The sequence below is a fragment of the Diuraphis noxia genome, unplaced genomic scaffold, assembly GCF_037042655.1.
Source record: "Diuraphis noxia isolate RWA-SAM2 unplaced genomic scaffold, SU_Dnox_SAM2 contig0014, whole genome shotgun sequence".
NCBI classification, from domain to species: domain Eukaryota; kingdom Metazoa; phylum Arthropoda; class Insecta; order Hemiptera; family Aphididae; genus Diuraphis; species Diuraphis noxia.
Window position 1 is genome coordinate 789,027 of NW_028301724.1, and position 15,269 is coordinate 804,295.

A 15,269-nucleotide genomic window follows, 5' to 3' on the forward strand; every position below is an offset into this window, starting at 1 on the left:
AAAATGGTGATAATTCCGCTAAATATCGTTTAAAGTCATTTGTATTGAACTAATCATACTTTTTATATTTTTATCGTTAAGTTCACATTTTTTTACAACTAAAACACGTATTTAAAATACATTTGGGTGAATACAAAAAATAGAAAAAAAATTTGGGAAAAAATTTGGTATAAAATGGTGATAATTCCGCTAAATATCGTTTAAAGTCATTTTTATTGAACTAATCATACTTTTTATATTTTTAACGTTAAGTTCACATTATTTTACATCTAAAACACGTGTTTACAATACATTTGGGTGAATACAAAAAATAGAAAAAAAATTTGGGAAAAAATTTGGTAAAAAATGATGATAATTTGGCTAAATATCGATTAAAGTCATTTGTATTGAACTAATCATACTTTTTATATTTTTATCGTTAAGTTCACATTATTTTACATCTAAAACACTTCTTTACAATACATTTGGGTGAATATAAAATGTCGTAAAAAATTTTTGAAATACAGGTGATGAATCCGCTAAATATCGTCTTAAGTCATTTGTATTGAACTAAACATACTTTTTATATTTTTATCGTTAAGTTCACATTATTTTACATCTAAAACACTTCTTTACAATACATTTGGGTGAATACAAAAAATAGAAAAAAAATTTGGGAAAAAATTTGGTAAAAAATGGTGATAATTTGGCTAAATATCGATTAAAGTCATTTGTATTGAACTAATCATACTTTTTATATTTTTATCGTTAAGTTCACATTATTTTACATCTAAAACACGTGTTTACAATACATTTGGGTGAATAAAAAAAATAGAAAAAAAATTTGGGAAATAATGGTGATAATTCCGCTAAATATCGTTTAAAGTCATTTGTATTGAACTAATCATACTTTTTATATTTTTATCGTTAAGTTCACATTATTTTACAACTAAAACACGTATTTACAATACATTTGGGTGAATACAAAAAATAGAAAAAAAATTTGGGAAAAAATTTGGTAAAAAATGGTGATAATTCCGCTAAATATCGTTTAAAGTCATTTGTATTGAACTAATCATACTTTTTATATTTTTATCGTTAAGTTCACATTCTTTTACATATAAAACACTTCTTTACAATACATTTGGGTGAATATAAAAGGTCGTAAAAAAATTTTGAAATACAGGTGATGAATCCGCTAAATATCGTCCTAAGACATTTCTATTAAACTAATCATACTTTTTATATTTTTAACGTTAAGTTCACATTATTTTATATCTAAAACACGTATTTACAATACATTTGGGTGAATACAAAAAATAGAAAAAAAATTTGGGAAAAAATTTGGTAAAAAATGGTGATAATTTGGCTAAATATCGATTAAAGTCATTTGTATTGAACTAATCATACTTTTTATATTTTTATCGTTAAGTTCACCTTATTTTACATCTAAAACACGTATTTACAATACATTTGGGTGAGTACAAAAAATAGAAAAAAAATTTGGGAAAAAATTTGGTAAAAAATGGTGATAATTCCGCTAAATATCGTTTAAAGTCATTTGTATTGAACTAATCATACTTTTTATATTTTTAACGTTAAGTTCACATTATTTTACATCTAAAACACGTGTTTACAATACATTTGGGTGAATACAAAAAATAGAAAAAAAATTTGGGAAAAAATTTGGTAAAAAATGTTGATAATTTGGCTAAATATCGATTAAAGTCATTTGTATTGAACTAATCATACTTTTTATATTTTTATCGTTAAGTTCACATTATTTTACATCTAAAACACGTATTTACAATACATTTGGGTGAATATAAAATGTCGTAAAAAATTTTTGAAATACAGGTGATGAATCCGCTAAATATCGTCTTAAGTCATTTGTATTGAACTAATCATACTTTTTATATTTTTATCGTTAAGTTCACATTATTTTACATCTAAAACACTTCTTTACAATACATTTGGGTGAATACAAAAAATAGAAAAAAAATTTGGGAAAAAATTTGGTAAAAAATGGTGATAATTTGGCTAAATATCGATTAAAGTCATTTGTATTGAACTAATCATACTTTTTATATTTTTATCGTTAAGTTCACATTATTTTACATCTAAAACACGTGTTTACAATACATTTGGATGAATAAAAAAAATAGAAAAAAAATTTGGGAAAAAATGGTGATAATTCCGCTAAATATCGTTTAAAGTCATTTGTATTGAACTAATCATACTTTTTATATTTTTATCGTTAAGTTCACATTATTTTACAACTAAAACACGTATTTACAATACATTTGGGTGAATACAAAAAATAGAAAAAAAATTTGGGAAAAAATTTGGTAAAAAATGGTGATAATTCCGCTAAATATCGTTTAAAGTCATTTGTATTGAACTAATCATACTTTTTATATTTTTATCGTTAAGTTCACATTCTTTTACATATAAAACACTTCTTTACAATACATTTGGGTGAATATAAAAGGTCGTAATAAAATTTTGAAATACAGGTGATGAATCCGCTAAATATCGTCCTAAGTCATTTCTATTAAACTAATCATACTTTTTATATTTTTAACGTTAAGTTCACATTATTTTATATCTAAAACACGTATTTACAATACATTTGGGTGAATACAAAAAATAGAAAAAAAATTTGGGAAAAAATTTGGTAAAAAATGGTGATAATTTGGCTAAATATCGATTAAAGTCATTTGTATTGAACTAATCATACTTTTTATATTTTTATCGTTAAGTTCACATTATTTTACATCTAAAACACGTATTTACAATACATTTGGGTGAGTACAAAAAATAGAAAAAAAATTTGGGAAAAAATTTGGTAAAAAATGGTGATAATTCCGCTAAATATCGTTTAAAGTCATTTGTATTGAACTAATCATACTTTTTATATTTTTGTCGTTAAGATCACATAATTTTACATCTAAAACACGTATTTACAATACATTTGGGGAAATATAAAAGGTCGTAAAAATATTTTGAAATACAGGTGATGAATCCGCTAAATATCGTCTTAAGTCATTTCTATTAAACTAATCATACTTTTTATATTTTTAACGTTAAGTTCACATTATTTTACATCTAAAACACGTGTTTACAATACATTTGGGTGAATAAAAAAAATAGAAAAAAAATTTGGGAAAAAATGGTGATAATTCCGCTAAATATCGTTTAAAGTCATTTGTATTGAACTAATCATACTTTTTATATTTTTAACGTTAAGTTCACATTATTTTACATCTAAAACACGTGTTTACAATACATTTGGGTGAATACAAAAAATAGAAAAAAAATTTGGGAAAAAATTTGGTAAAAAATGTTGATAATTTGGCTAAATATCGATTAAAGTCATTTGTATTGAACTAATCATACTTTTTATATTTTTATCGTTAAGTTCACATTATTTTACATCTAAAACACGTGTTTACAATACATTTGGGTGAATAAAAAAAATAGAAAAAAAATTTGGGAAAAAATGGTGATAATTCCGCTAAATATCGTTTAAAGTCATTTGTATTGAACTAATCATACTTTTTATATTTTTATCGTTAAGTTCACATTATTTTACAACTAAAACACGTATTTACAATACATTTGGGTGAATACAAAAAATAGAAAAAAAATTTGGGAAAAAATTTGGTAAAAAATGGTGATAATTCCGCTAAATATCGTTTAAAGTCATTTGTATTGAACTAATCATACTTTTTATATTTTTATCGTTAAGTTCACATTATTTTACATCTAAAACACTTCTTTACAATACATTGGGGTGAATATAAAATGTCGTAAAAAATTTTTGAAATACAGGTGATGAATCCGCTAAATATCGTCTTAAGTCATTTGTATTGAACTAATCATACTTTTTATATTTTTATCGTTAAGTTCACATTATTTTACATCTAAAACACTTCTTTACAATACATTTGGGTGAATATAAAAGGTCGTAAAAAAATTTTGAAATACAGGTGATGAATCCGCTAAATATCGTCTTAAGTCATTTGTATTGAACTAATCATACTTTTTATATTTTTATCGTTAAGTACACATTATTTTACATCTAAAACACGTATTTACAATACATTTGGGTGAATACAAAAAATAGAAAAAAAATTTGGGAAAAAATTTGGTAAAACATGGTGATAATTCCGCTAAATATCGTTTAAAGTCATTTGTATTGAACTAATCATACTTTTTATATTTTTATCGTTAAGTTCACATAATTTTACATCTAAAACACGTATTTACAATACATTTGGGTGAATATAAAAGGTCGTAAAAAAATTTTGAAATACAGGTGATGAATCCGCTAAATATCGTCTTAAGTCATTTCTATTAAACTAATCATACTTTTTATATTTTTAACGTTAAGTTCACATTATTTTATATCTAAAACACGTATTTACAATACATTTGGGTGAATACAAAAAATAGAAAAAAAATTTGGGAAAAAATTTGGTAAAAAATGGTGATAATTTCGCTAAATATCGATTAAAGTCATTTGTATTGAACTAATCATACTTTTTATATTTTTATCGTTATATTCACATTATTTTACATCTAAAACACGTATTTACGATACATTTGGGTGAGTACAAAAAATAGAAAAAAAATTTGGGAAAAAATTTGGTAAAAAATGGTGATAATTCCGCTAAATATCGTTTAAAGTCATTTGTATTGAACTAATCATACTTTTTATATTTTTGTCGTTAAGATCACATAATTTTACATCTAAAACACGTATTTACAATACATTTGGGTGAATATAAAAGGTCGTAAAAAAATTTTGAAATACAGGTGATGAATCCGCTAAATATCGTCTTAAGTCATTTCTATTAAACTAATCATACTTTTTATATTTTTAACGTTAAGTTCACATTATTTTACATCTAAAACACGTGTTTACAATACATTTGGGTGAATAAAAAAAATAGAAAAAAAATTTGGGAAAAAATGGTGATAATTCCGCTAAATATCGTTTAAAGTCATTTGTATTGAACTAATCATACTTTTTATATTTTTAACGTTAAGTTCACATTATTTTACATCTAAAACACGTGTTTACAATACATTTGGGTGAATACAAAAAATAGAAAAAAAATTTGGGAAAAAATTTGGTAAAAAATGTTGATAATTTGGCTAAATATCGATTAAAGTCATTTGTATTGAACTAATCATACTTTTTATATTTTTATCGTTAAGTTCACATTATTTTACATCTAAAACACGTGTTTACAATACATTTGGGTGAATAAAAAAAATAGAAAAAAAATTTGGGAAAAAATGGTGATAATTCCGCTAAATATCGTTTAAAGTCATTTGTATTGAACTAATCATACTTTTTATATTTTTATCGTTAAGTTCACATTATTTTACAACTAAAACACGTATTTACAATACATTTGGGTGAATACAAAAAATAGAAAAAAAATTTGGGAAAAAATTTGGTAAAAAATGGTGATAATTCCGCTAAATATCGTTTAAAGTCATTTGTATTGAACTAATCATACTTTTTATATTTTTATCGTTAAGTTCACATTCTTTTACATATAAAACACTTCTTTACAATACATTTGGGTGAATATAAAAGGTCGTAAAAAAATTTTGAAATACAGGTGATGAATCCGCTAAATATCGTCCTAAGTCATTTCTATTAAACTAATCATACTTTTTATATTTTTAACGTTAAGTTCACATTATTTTATATCTAAAACACGTATTTACAATACATTTGGGTGAATACAAAAAATAGAAAAAAAATTTGGGAAAAAATTTGGTAAAAAATGGTGATAATTTGGCTAAATATCGATTAAAGTCATTTGTATTGAACTAATCATACTTTTTATATTTTTATCGTTAAGTTCACCTTATTTTACATCTAAAACACGTATTTACAATACATTTGGGTGAGTACAAAAAATAGAAAAAAAATTTGGGAAAAAATTTGGTAAAAAATGGTGATAATTCCGCTAAATATCGTTTAAAGTCATTTGTATTGAACTAATCATACTTTTTATATTTTTATCGTTAAGTTCACATTATTTTACATCTAAAACACTTCTTTACAATACATTGGGGTGAATATAAAATGTCGTAAAAAATTTTTGAAATACAGGTGATGAATCCGCTAAATATCGTCTTAAGTCATTTGTATTGAACTAATCATACTTTTTATATTTTTATCGTTAAGTTCACATTATTTTACATCTAAAACACTTCTTTACAATACATTTGGGTGAATACAAAAAATAGAAAAAAAATTTGGGAAAAAATTTGGTAAAAAATGGTGATAATTTGGCTAAATATCGATTAAAGTCATTTGTATTGAACTAATCATACTTTTTATATTTTTATCGTTAAGTTCACATTATTTTACATCTAAAACACGTGTTTACAATACATTTGGGTGAATAAAAAAAATAGAAAAAAAATTTGGGAAAAAATGGTGATAATTCCGCTAAATATCGTTTAAAGTCATTTCTATTAAACTAATCATACTTTTTATATTTTTAACGTTAAGTTCACATTATTTTATATCTAAAACACGTATTTACAATACATTTGGGTGAATACAAAAAATAGAAAAAAAATTTGGGAAAAAATTTGGTAAAAAATGGTGATAATTTGGCTAAATATCGATTAAAGTCATTTGTATTGAACTAATCATACTTTTTATATTTTTATCGTTAAGTTCACATTATTTTAAATCTAAAACACGTATTTACAATACATTTGGGTGAGTACAAAAAATAGAAAAAAAATTTGGGAAAAAATTTGGTAAAAAATGGTGATAATTCCGCTAAATATCGTTTAAAGTCATTTGTATTGAACTAATCATACTTTTTATATTTTTAACGTTAAGTTCACATTATTTTACATCTAAAACACGTGTTTACAATACATTTGGGTGAATACAAAAAATAGAAAAAAAATTTGGGAAAAAATTTGGTAAAAAATGGTGATAATTTGGCTAAATATCGATTAAAGTCATTTGTATTGAACTAATCATACTTTTTATATTTTTATCGTTAAGTTCACATTATTTTACATCTAAAACACGTATTTACAATACATTTGGGTGAGTACAAAAAATAGAAAAAAAATTTGGGAAAAAATTTGGTAAAAAATGGTGATAATTCCGCTAAATATCGTTTAAAGTCATTTGTATTGAACTAATCATACTTTTTATATTTTTATCGTTAAGTTCACATTATTTTACATCTAAAACACTTCTTTACAATACATTTGGGTGAATATAAAAGGTCGTAAAAAATTTTTGAAATACAGGTGATGAATCCGCTAAATATCGTCTTAAGTCATTTGTATTGAACTAATCATACTTTTTATATTTTTATCGTTAAGTTCACATTATTTTACATCTAAAACACTTCTTTACAATACATTTGGGTGAATATAAAAGGTCGTAAAAAAATTTTGAAATACAGGTGATGAATCCGCTAAATATCGTCTTAAGTCATTTGTATTGAACTAATCATACTTTTTATATTTTTATCGTTAAGTACACATTATTTTACATCTAAAACACGTATTTACAATACATTTGGGTGAATACAAAAAATAGAAAAAAAATTTGGGAAAAAATTTGGTAAAACATGGTGATAATTCCGCTAAATATCGTTTAAAGTCATTTGTATTGAACTAATCATACTTTTTATATTTTTATCGTTAAGTTCACATAATTTTACATCTAAAACACGTATTTACAATACATTTGGGTGAATATAAAAGGTCGTAAAAAAATTTTGAAATACAGGTGATGAATCCGCTAAATATCGTCTTAAGTCATTTCTATTAAACTAATCATACTTTTTATATTTTTAACGTTAAGTTCACATTATTTTATATCTAAAACACGTATTTACAATACATTTGGGTGAATACAAAAAATAGAAAAAAAATTTGGGAAAAAATTTGGTAAAAAATGGTGATAATTTCGCTAAATATCGATTAAAGTCATTTGTATTGAACTAATCATACTTTTTATATTTTTATCGTTATATTCACATTATTTTACATCTAAAACACGTATTTACGATACATTTGGGTGAGTACAAAAAATAGAAAAAAAATTTGGGAAAAAATTTGGTAAAAAATGGTGATAATTCCGCTAAATATCGTTTAAAGTCATTTGTATTGAACTAATCATACTTTTTATATTTTTGTCGTTAAGATCACATAATTTTACATCTAAAACACGTATTTACAATACATTTGGGTGAATATAAAAGGTCGTAAAAAAATTTTGAAATACAGGTGATGAATCCGCTAAATATCGTCTTAAGTCATTTCTATTAAACTAATCATACTTTTTATATTTTTAACGTTAAGTTCACATTATTTTACATCTAAAACACGTGTTTACAATACATTTGGGTGAATAAAAAAAATAGAAAAAAAATTTGGGAAAAAATGGTGATAATTCCGCTAAATATCGTTTAAAGTCATTTGTATTGAACTAATCATACTTTTTATATTTTTATCGTTAAGTTCACATTATTTTACATCTAAAACACTTCTTTACAATACATTGGGGTGAATATAAAATGTCGTAAAAAATTTTTGAAATACAGGTGATGAATCCGCTAAATATCGTCTTAAGTCATTTGTATTGAACTAATCATACTTTTTATATTTTTATCGTTAAGTTCACATTATTTTACATCTAAAACACTTCTTTACAATACATTTGGGTGAATACAAAAAATAGAAAAAAAATTTGGGAAAAAATTTGGTAAAAAATGGTGATAATTTGGCTAAATATCGATTAAAGTCATTTGTATTGAACTAATCATACTTTTTATATTTTTATCGTTAAGTTCACATTATTTTACATCTAAAACACGTATTTACAATACATTTGGGTGAGTACAAAAAATAGAAAAAAAATTTGGGAAAAAATTTGTTAAAAAATGGTGATAATTCCGCTAAATATCGTTTAAAGTCATTTGTATTGAACTAATCATACTTTTTATATTTTTAACGTTAAGTTCACATTATTTTACATCTAAAACACGTGTTTACAATACATTTGGGTGAATACAAAAAATAGAAAAAAAATTTGGGAAAAAATTTGGTAAAAAATGGTGATAATTTGGCTAAATATCGATTAAAGTCATTTGTATTGAACTAATCATACTTTTTATATTTTTATCGTTAAGTTCACATTATTTTACATCTAAAACACTTCTTTACAATACATTGGGGTGAATATAAAATGTCGTAAAAAATTTTTGAAATACAGGTGATGAATCCGCTAAATATCGTCTTAAGTCATTTGTATTGAACTAATCATACTTTTTATATTTTTATCGTTAAGTTCACATTATTTTACATCTAAAACACTTCTTTACAATACATTTGGGTGAATACAAAAAATAGAAAAAAAATTTGGGAAAAAATTTGGTAAAAAATGGTGATAATTTGGCTAAATATCGATTAAAGTCATTTGTATTGAACTAATCATACTTTTTATATTTTTATCGTTAAGTTCACATTATTTTACATCTAAAACACGTATTTACAATACATTTGGGTGAGTACAAAAAATAGAAAAAAAATTTGGGAAAAAATTTGGTAAAAAATGGTGATAATTCCGCTAAATATCGTTTAAAGTCATTTGTATTGAACTAATCATACTTTTTATATTTTTAACGTTAAGTTCACATTATTTTACATCTAAAACACGTGTTTACAATACATTTGGGTGAATACAAAAAATAGAAAAAAAATTTGGGAAAAAATTTGGTAAAAAATGGTGATAATTTGGCTAAATATCGATTAAAGTCATTTGTATTGAACTAATCATACTTTTTATATTTTTATCGTTAAGTTCACATTATTTTACATCTAAAACACGTATTTACAATACATTTGGGTGAGTACAAAAAATAGAAAAAAAATTTGGGAAAAAATTTGGTAAAAAATGGTGATAATTCCGCTAAATATCGTTTAAAGTCATTTGTATTGAACTAATCATACTTTTTATATTTTTATCGTTAAGTTCACATTATTTTACATCTAAAACACTTCTTTACAATACATTTGGGTGAATATAAAAGGTCGTAAAAAAATTTTGAAATACAGGTGATGAATCCGCTAAATATCGTCTTAAGTCATTTCTATTAAACTAATCATACTTTTTATATTTTTAACGTTAAGTTCACATTATTTTATATCTAAAACACGTATTTACAATACATTTGGGTGAATACAAAAAATAGAAAAAAAATTTGGGAAAAAATTTGGTAAAAAATGGTGATAATTTCGCTAAATATCGATTAAAGTCATTTGTATTGAACTAATCATACTTTTTATATTTTTATCGTTATATTCACATTATTTTACATCTAAAACACGTATTTACGATACATTTGGGTGAGTACAAAAAATAGAAAAAAAATTTGGGAAAAAATGGTGATAATTCCGCTAAATATCGTTTAAAGTCATTTGTATTGAACTAATCATACTTTTTATATTTTTGTCGTTAAGATCACATAATTTTACATCTAAAACACGTATTTACAATACATTTGGGTGAATATAAAAGGTCGTAAAAAAATTTTGAAATACAGGTGATGAATCCGCTAAATATCGTCTTAAGTCATTTCTATTAAACTAATCATACTTTTTATATTTTTAACGTTAAGTTCACATTATTTTACATCTAAAACACGTGTTTACAATACATTTGGGTGAATAAAAAAAATAGAAAAAAAATTTGGGAAAAAATGGTGATAATTCCGCTAAATATCGTTTAAAGTCATTTGTATTGAACTAATCATACTTTTTATATTTTTATCGTTAAGTTCACATTATTTTACATCTAAAACACGTATTTACAATACATTTGGGTGAGTACAAAAAATAGAAAAAAAATTTGGGAAAAAATTTGGTAAAAAATGGTGATAATTCCGCTAAATATCGTTTAAAGTCATTTGTATTGAACTAATCATACTTTTTATATTTTTATCGTTAAGTTCACATTATTTTACATCTAAAACACTTCTTTACAATACATTTGGGTGAATATAAAAGGTCGTAAAAAAATTTTGAAATACAGGTGATGAATCCGCTAAATATCGTCTTAAGTCATTTCTATTAAACTAATCATATTTTTTATATTTTTAACGTTAAGTTCACATTATTTTACATCTAAAACACGTGTTTACAATACATTTGGGTGAATAAAAAAAATAGAAAAAAAATTTGGGAAAAAATGGTGATAATTCCGCTAAATATCGTTTAAAGTCATTTGTATTGAACTAATCATACTTTTTATATTTTTATCGTTAAGTTCACATTATTTTACAACTAAAACACATATTTACAATACATTTGGGTGAATACAAAAAATAGAAAAAAAATTTGGGAAAAAATTTGGTAAAAAATGGTGATATTTCCGCTAAATATCGTTTAAAGTCATTTGTATTGAACTAATCATACTTTTTATATTTTTATCGTTAAGTTCACATTCTTTTACATATAAAACACTTCTTTACAATACATTTGGGTGAATATAAAAGGTCGTAATAAAATTTTGAAATACAGGTGATGAATCCGCTAAATATCGTCCTAAGTCATTTCTATTAAACTAATCATACTTTTTATATTTTTAACGTTAAGTTCACATTATTTTATATCTAAAACACGTATTTACAATACATTTGGGTGAATACAAAAAATAGAAAAAAAATTTGGGAAAAAATTTGGTAAAAAATGGTGATAATTTGGCTAAATATCGATTAAAGTCATTTGTATTGAACTAATCATACTTTTTATATTTTTATCGTTAAGTTCACATTATTTTACATCTAAAACACGTATTTACAATACATTTGGGTGAGTACAAAAAATAGAAAAAAAATTTGGGAAAAAATTTGGTAAAAAATGGTGATAATTCCGCTAATTATCGTTTAAAGTCATTTGTATTGAACTAATCATACTTTTTATATTTTTAACGTTAAGTTCACATTATTTTACATCTAAAACACGTGTTTACAATACATTTGGGTGAATACAAAAAATAGAAAAAAAATTTGGGAAAAAATTTGGTAAAAAATGGTGATAATTTGGCTAAATATCGATTAAAGTCATTTGTATTGAACTAATCATACTTTTTATATTTTTATCGTTAAGTTCACATTATTTTACATCTAAAACACGTATTTACAATACATTTGGGTGAGTACAAAAAATAGAAAAAAAATTTGGGAAAAAATTTGGTAAAAAATGGTGATAATTCCGCTAAATATCGTTTAAAGTCATTTTTATTGAACTAATCATACTTTTTATATTTTTATCGTTAAGTTCACATTATTTTACATCTAAAACACTTCTTTACAATACATTTGGGTGAATATAAAAGGTCGTAAAAAAATTTTGAAATACAGGTGATGAATCCGCTAAATATCGTCTTAAGTCATTTCTATTAAACTAATCATACTTTTTATATTTTTAACGTTAAGTTCACATTATTTTACATCTAAAACACGTGTTTACAATACATTTGGGTGAATACAAAAAATAGAAAAAAAATTTGGGAAAAAATTTGGTAAAAAATGGTGATAATTTGGCTAAATATCGATTAAAGTCATTTGTATTGAACTAATCATACTTTTTATATTTTTATCGTTAAGTTCACATTATTTTACATCTAAAACACGTGTTTACAATACATTTGGGTGAATAAAAAAAATAGAAAAAAAATTTGGGAAAAAATGGTGATAATTCCGCTAAATATCGTTTAAAGTCATTTCTATTAAACTAATCATACTTTTTATATTTTTAACGTTAAGTTCACATTATTTTATATCTAAAACACGTATTTACAATACATTTGGGTGAATACAAAAAATAGAAAAAAAATTTGGGAAAAAATTTGGTAAAAAATGGTGATAATTTGGCTAAATATCGATTAAAGTCATTTGTATTGAACTAATCATACTTTTTATATTTTTATCGTTAAGTTCACATTATTTTAAATCTAAAACACGTATTTACAATACATTTGGGTGAGTACAAAAAATAGAAAAAAAATTTGGGAAAAAATTTGGTAAAAAATGGTGATAATTCCGCTAAATATCGTTTAAAGTCATTTGTATTGAACTAATCATACTTTTTATATTTTTAACGTTAAGTTCACATTATTTTACATCTAAAACACGTGTTTACAATACATTTGGGTGAATACAAAAAATAGAAAAAAAATTTGGGAAAAAATTTGGTAAAAAATGGTGATAATTTGGCTAAATATCGATTAAAGTCATTTGTATTGAACTAATCATACTTTTTATATTTTTATCGTTAAGTTCACATTATTTTACATCTAAAACACGTATTTACAATACATTTGGGTGAGTACAAAAAATAGAAAAAAAATTTGGGAAAAAATTTGGTAAAAAATGGTGATAATTCCGCTAAATATCGTTTAAAGTCATTTGTATTGAACTAATCATACTTTTTATATTTTTATCGTTAAGTTCACATTATTTTACATCTAAAACACTTCTTTACAATACATTTGGGTGAATATAAAAGGTCGTAAAAAATTTTTGAAATACAGGTGATGAATCCGCTAAATATCGTCTTAAGTCATTTGTATTGAACTAATCATACTTTTTATATTTTTATCGTTAAGTTCACATTATTTTACATCTAAAACACTTCTTTACAATACATTTGGGTGAATATAAAAGGTCGTAAAAAAATTTTGAAATACAGGTGATGAATCCGCTAAATATCGTCTTAAGTCATTTGTATTGAACTAATCATACTTTTTATATTTTTATCGTTAAGTACACATTATTTTACATCTAAAACACGTATTTACAATACATTTGGGTGAATACAAAAAATAGAAAAAAAATTTGGGAAAAAATTTGGTAAAACATGGTGATAATTCCGCTAAATATCGTTTAAAGTCATTTGTATTGAACTAATCATACTTTTTATATTTTTATCGTTAAGTTCACATAATTTTACATCTAAAACACGTATTTACAATACATTTGGGTGAATATAAAAGGTCGTAAAAAAATTTTGAAATACAGGTGATGAATCCGCTAAATATCGTCTTAAGTCATTTCTATTAAACTAATCATACTTTTTATATTTTTAACGTTAAGTTCACATTATTTTATATCTAAAACACGTATTTACAATACATTTGGGTGAATACAAAAAATAGAAAAAAAATTTGGGAAAAAATTTGGTAAAAAATGGTGATAATTTCGCTAAATATCGATTAAAGTCATTTGTATTGAACTAATCATACTTTTTATATTTTTATCGTTATATTCACATTATTTTACATCTAAAACACGTATTTACGATACATTTGGGTGAGTACAAAAAATAGAAAAAAAATTTGGGAAAAAATTTGGTAAAAAATGGTGATAATTCCGCTAAATATCGTTTAAAGTCATTTGTATTGAACTAATCATACTTTTTATATTTTTGTCGTTAAGATCACATAATTTTACATCTAAAACACGTATTTACAATACATTTGGGTGAATATAAAAGGTCGTAAAAAAATTTTGAAATACAGGTGATGAATCCGCTAAATATCGTCTTAAGTCATTTCTATTAAACTAATCATACTTTTTATATTTTTAACGTTAAGTTCACATTATTTTACATCTAAAACACGTGTTTACAATACATTTGGGTGAATAAAAAAAATAGAAAAAAAATTTGGGAAAAAATGGTGATAATTCCGCTAAATATCGTTTAAAGTCATTTGTATTGAACTAATCATACTTTTTATATTTTTATCGTTAAGTTCACATTATTTTACATCTAAAACACTTCTTTACAATACATTGGGGTGAATATAAAATGTCGTAAAAAATTTTTGAAATACAGGTGATGAATCCGCTAAATATCGTCTTAAGTCATTTGTATTGAACTAATCATACTTTTTATATTTTTATCGTTAAGTTCACATTATTTTACATCTAAAACACTTCTTTACAATACATTTGGGTGAATACAAAAAATAGAAAAAAAATTTGGGAAAAAATTTGGTAAAAAATGGTGATAATTTGGCTAAATATCGATTAAAGTCATTTGTATTGAACTAATCATACTTTTTATATTTTTATCGTTAAGTTCACATTATTTTACATCTAAAACACGTATTTACAATACATTTGGGTGAGTACAAAAAATAGAAAAAAAATTTGGGAAAAAATTTGTTAAAAAATGGTGATAATTCCGCTAAATATCGTTTAAAGTCATTTGTA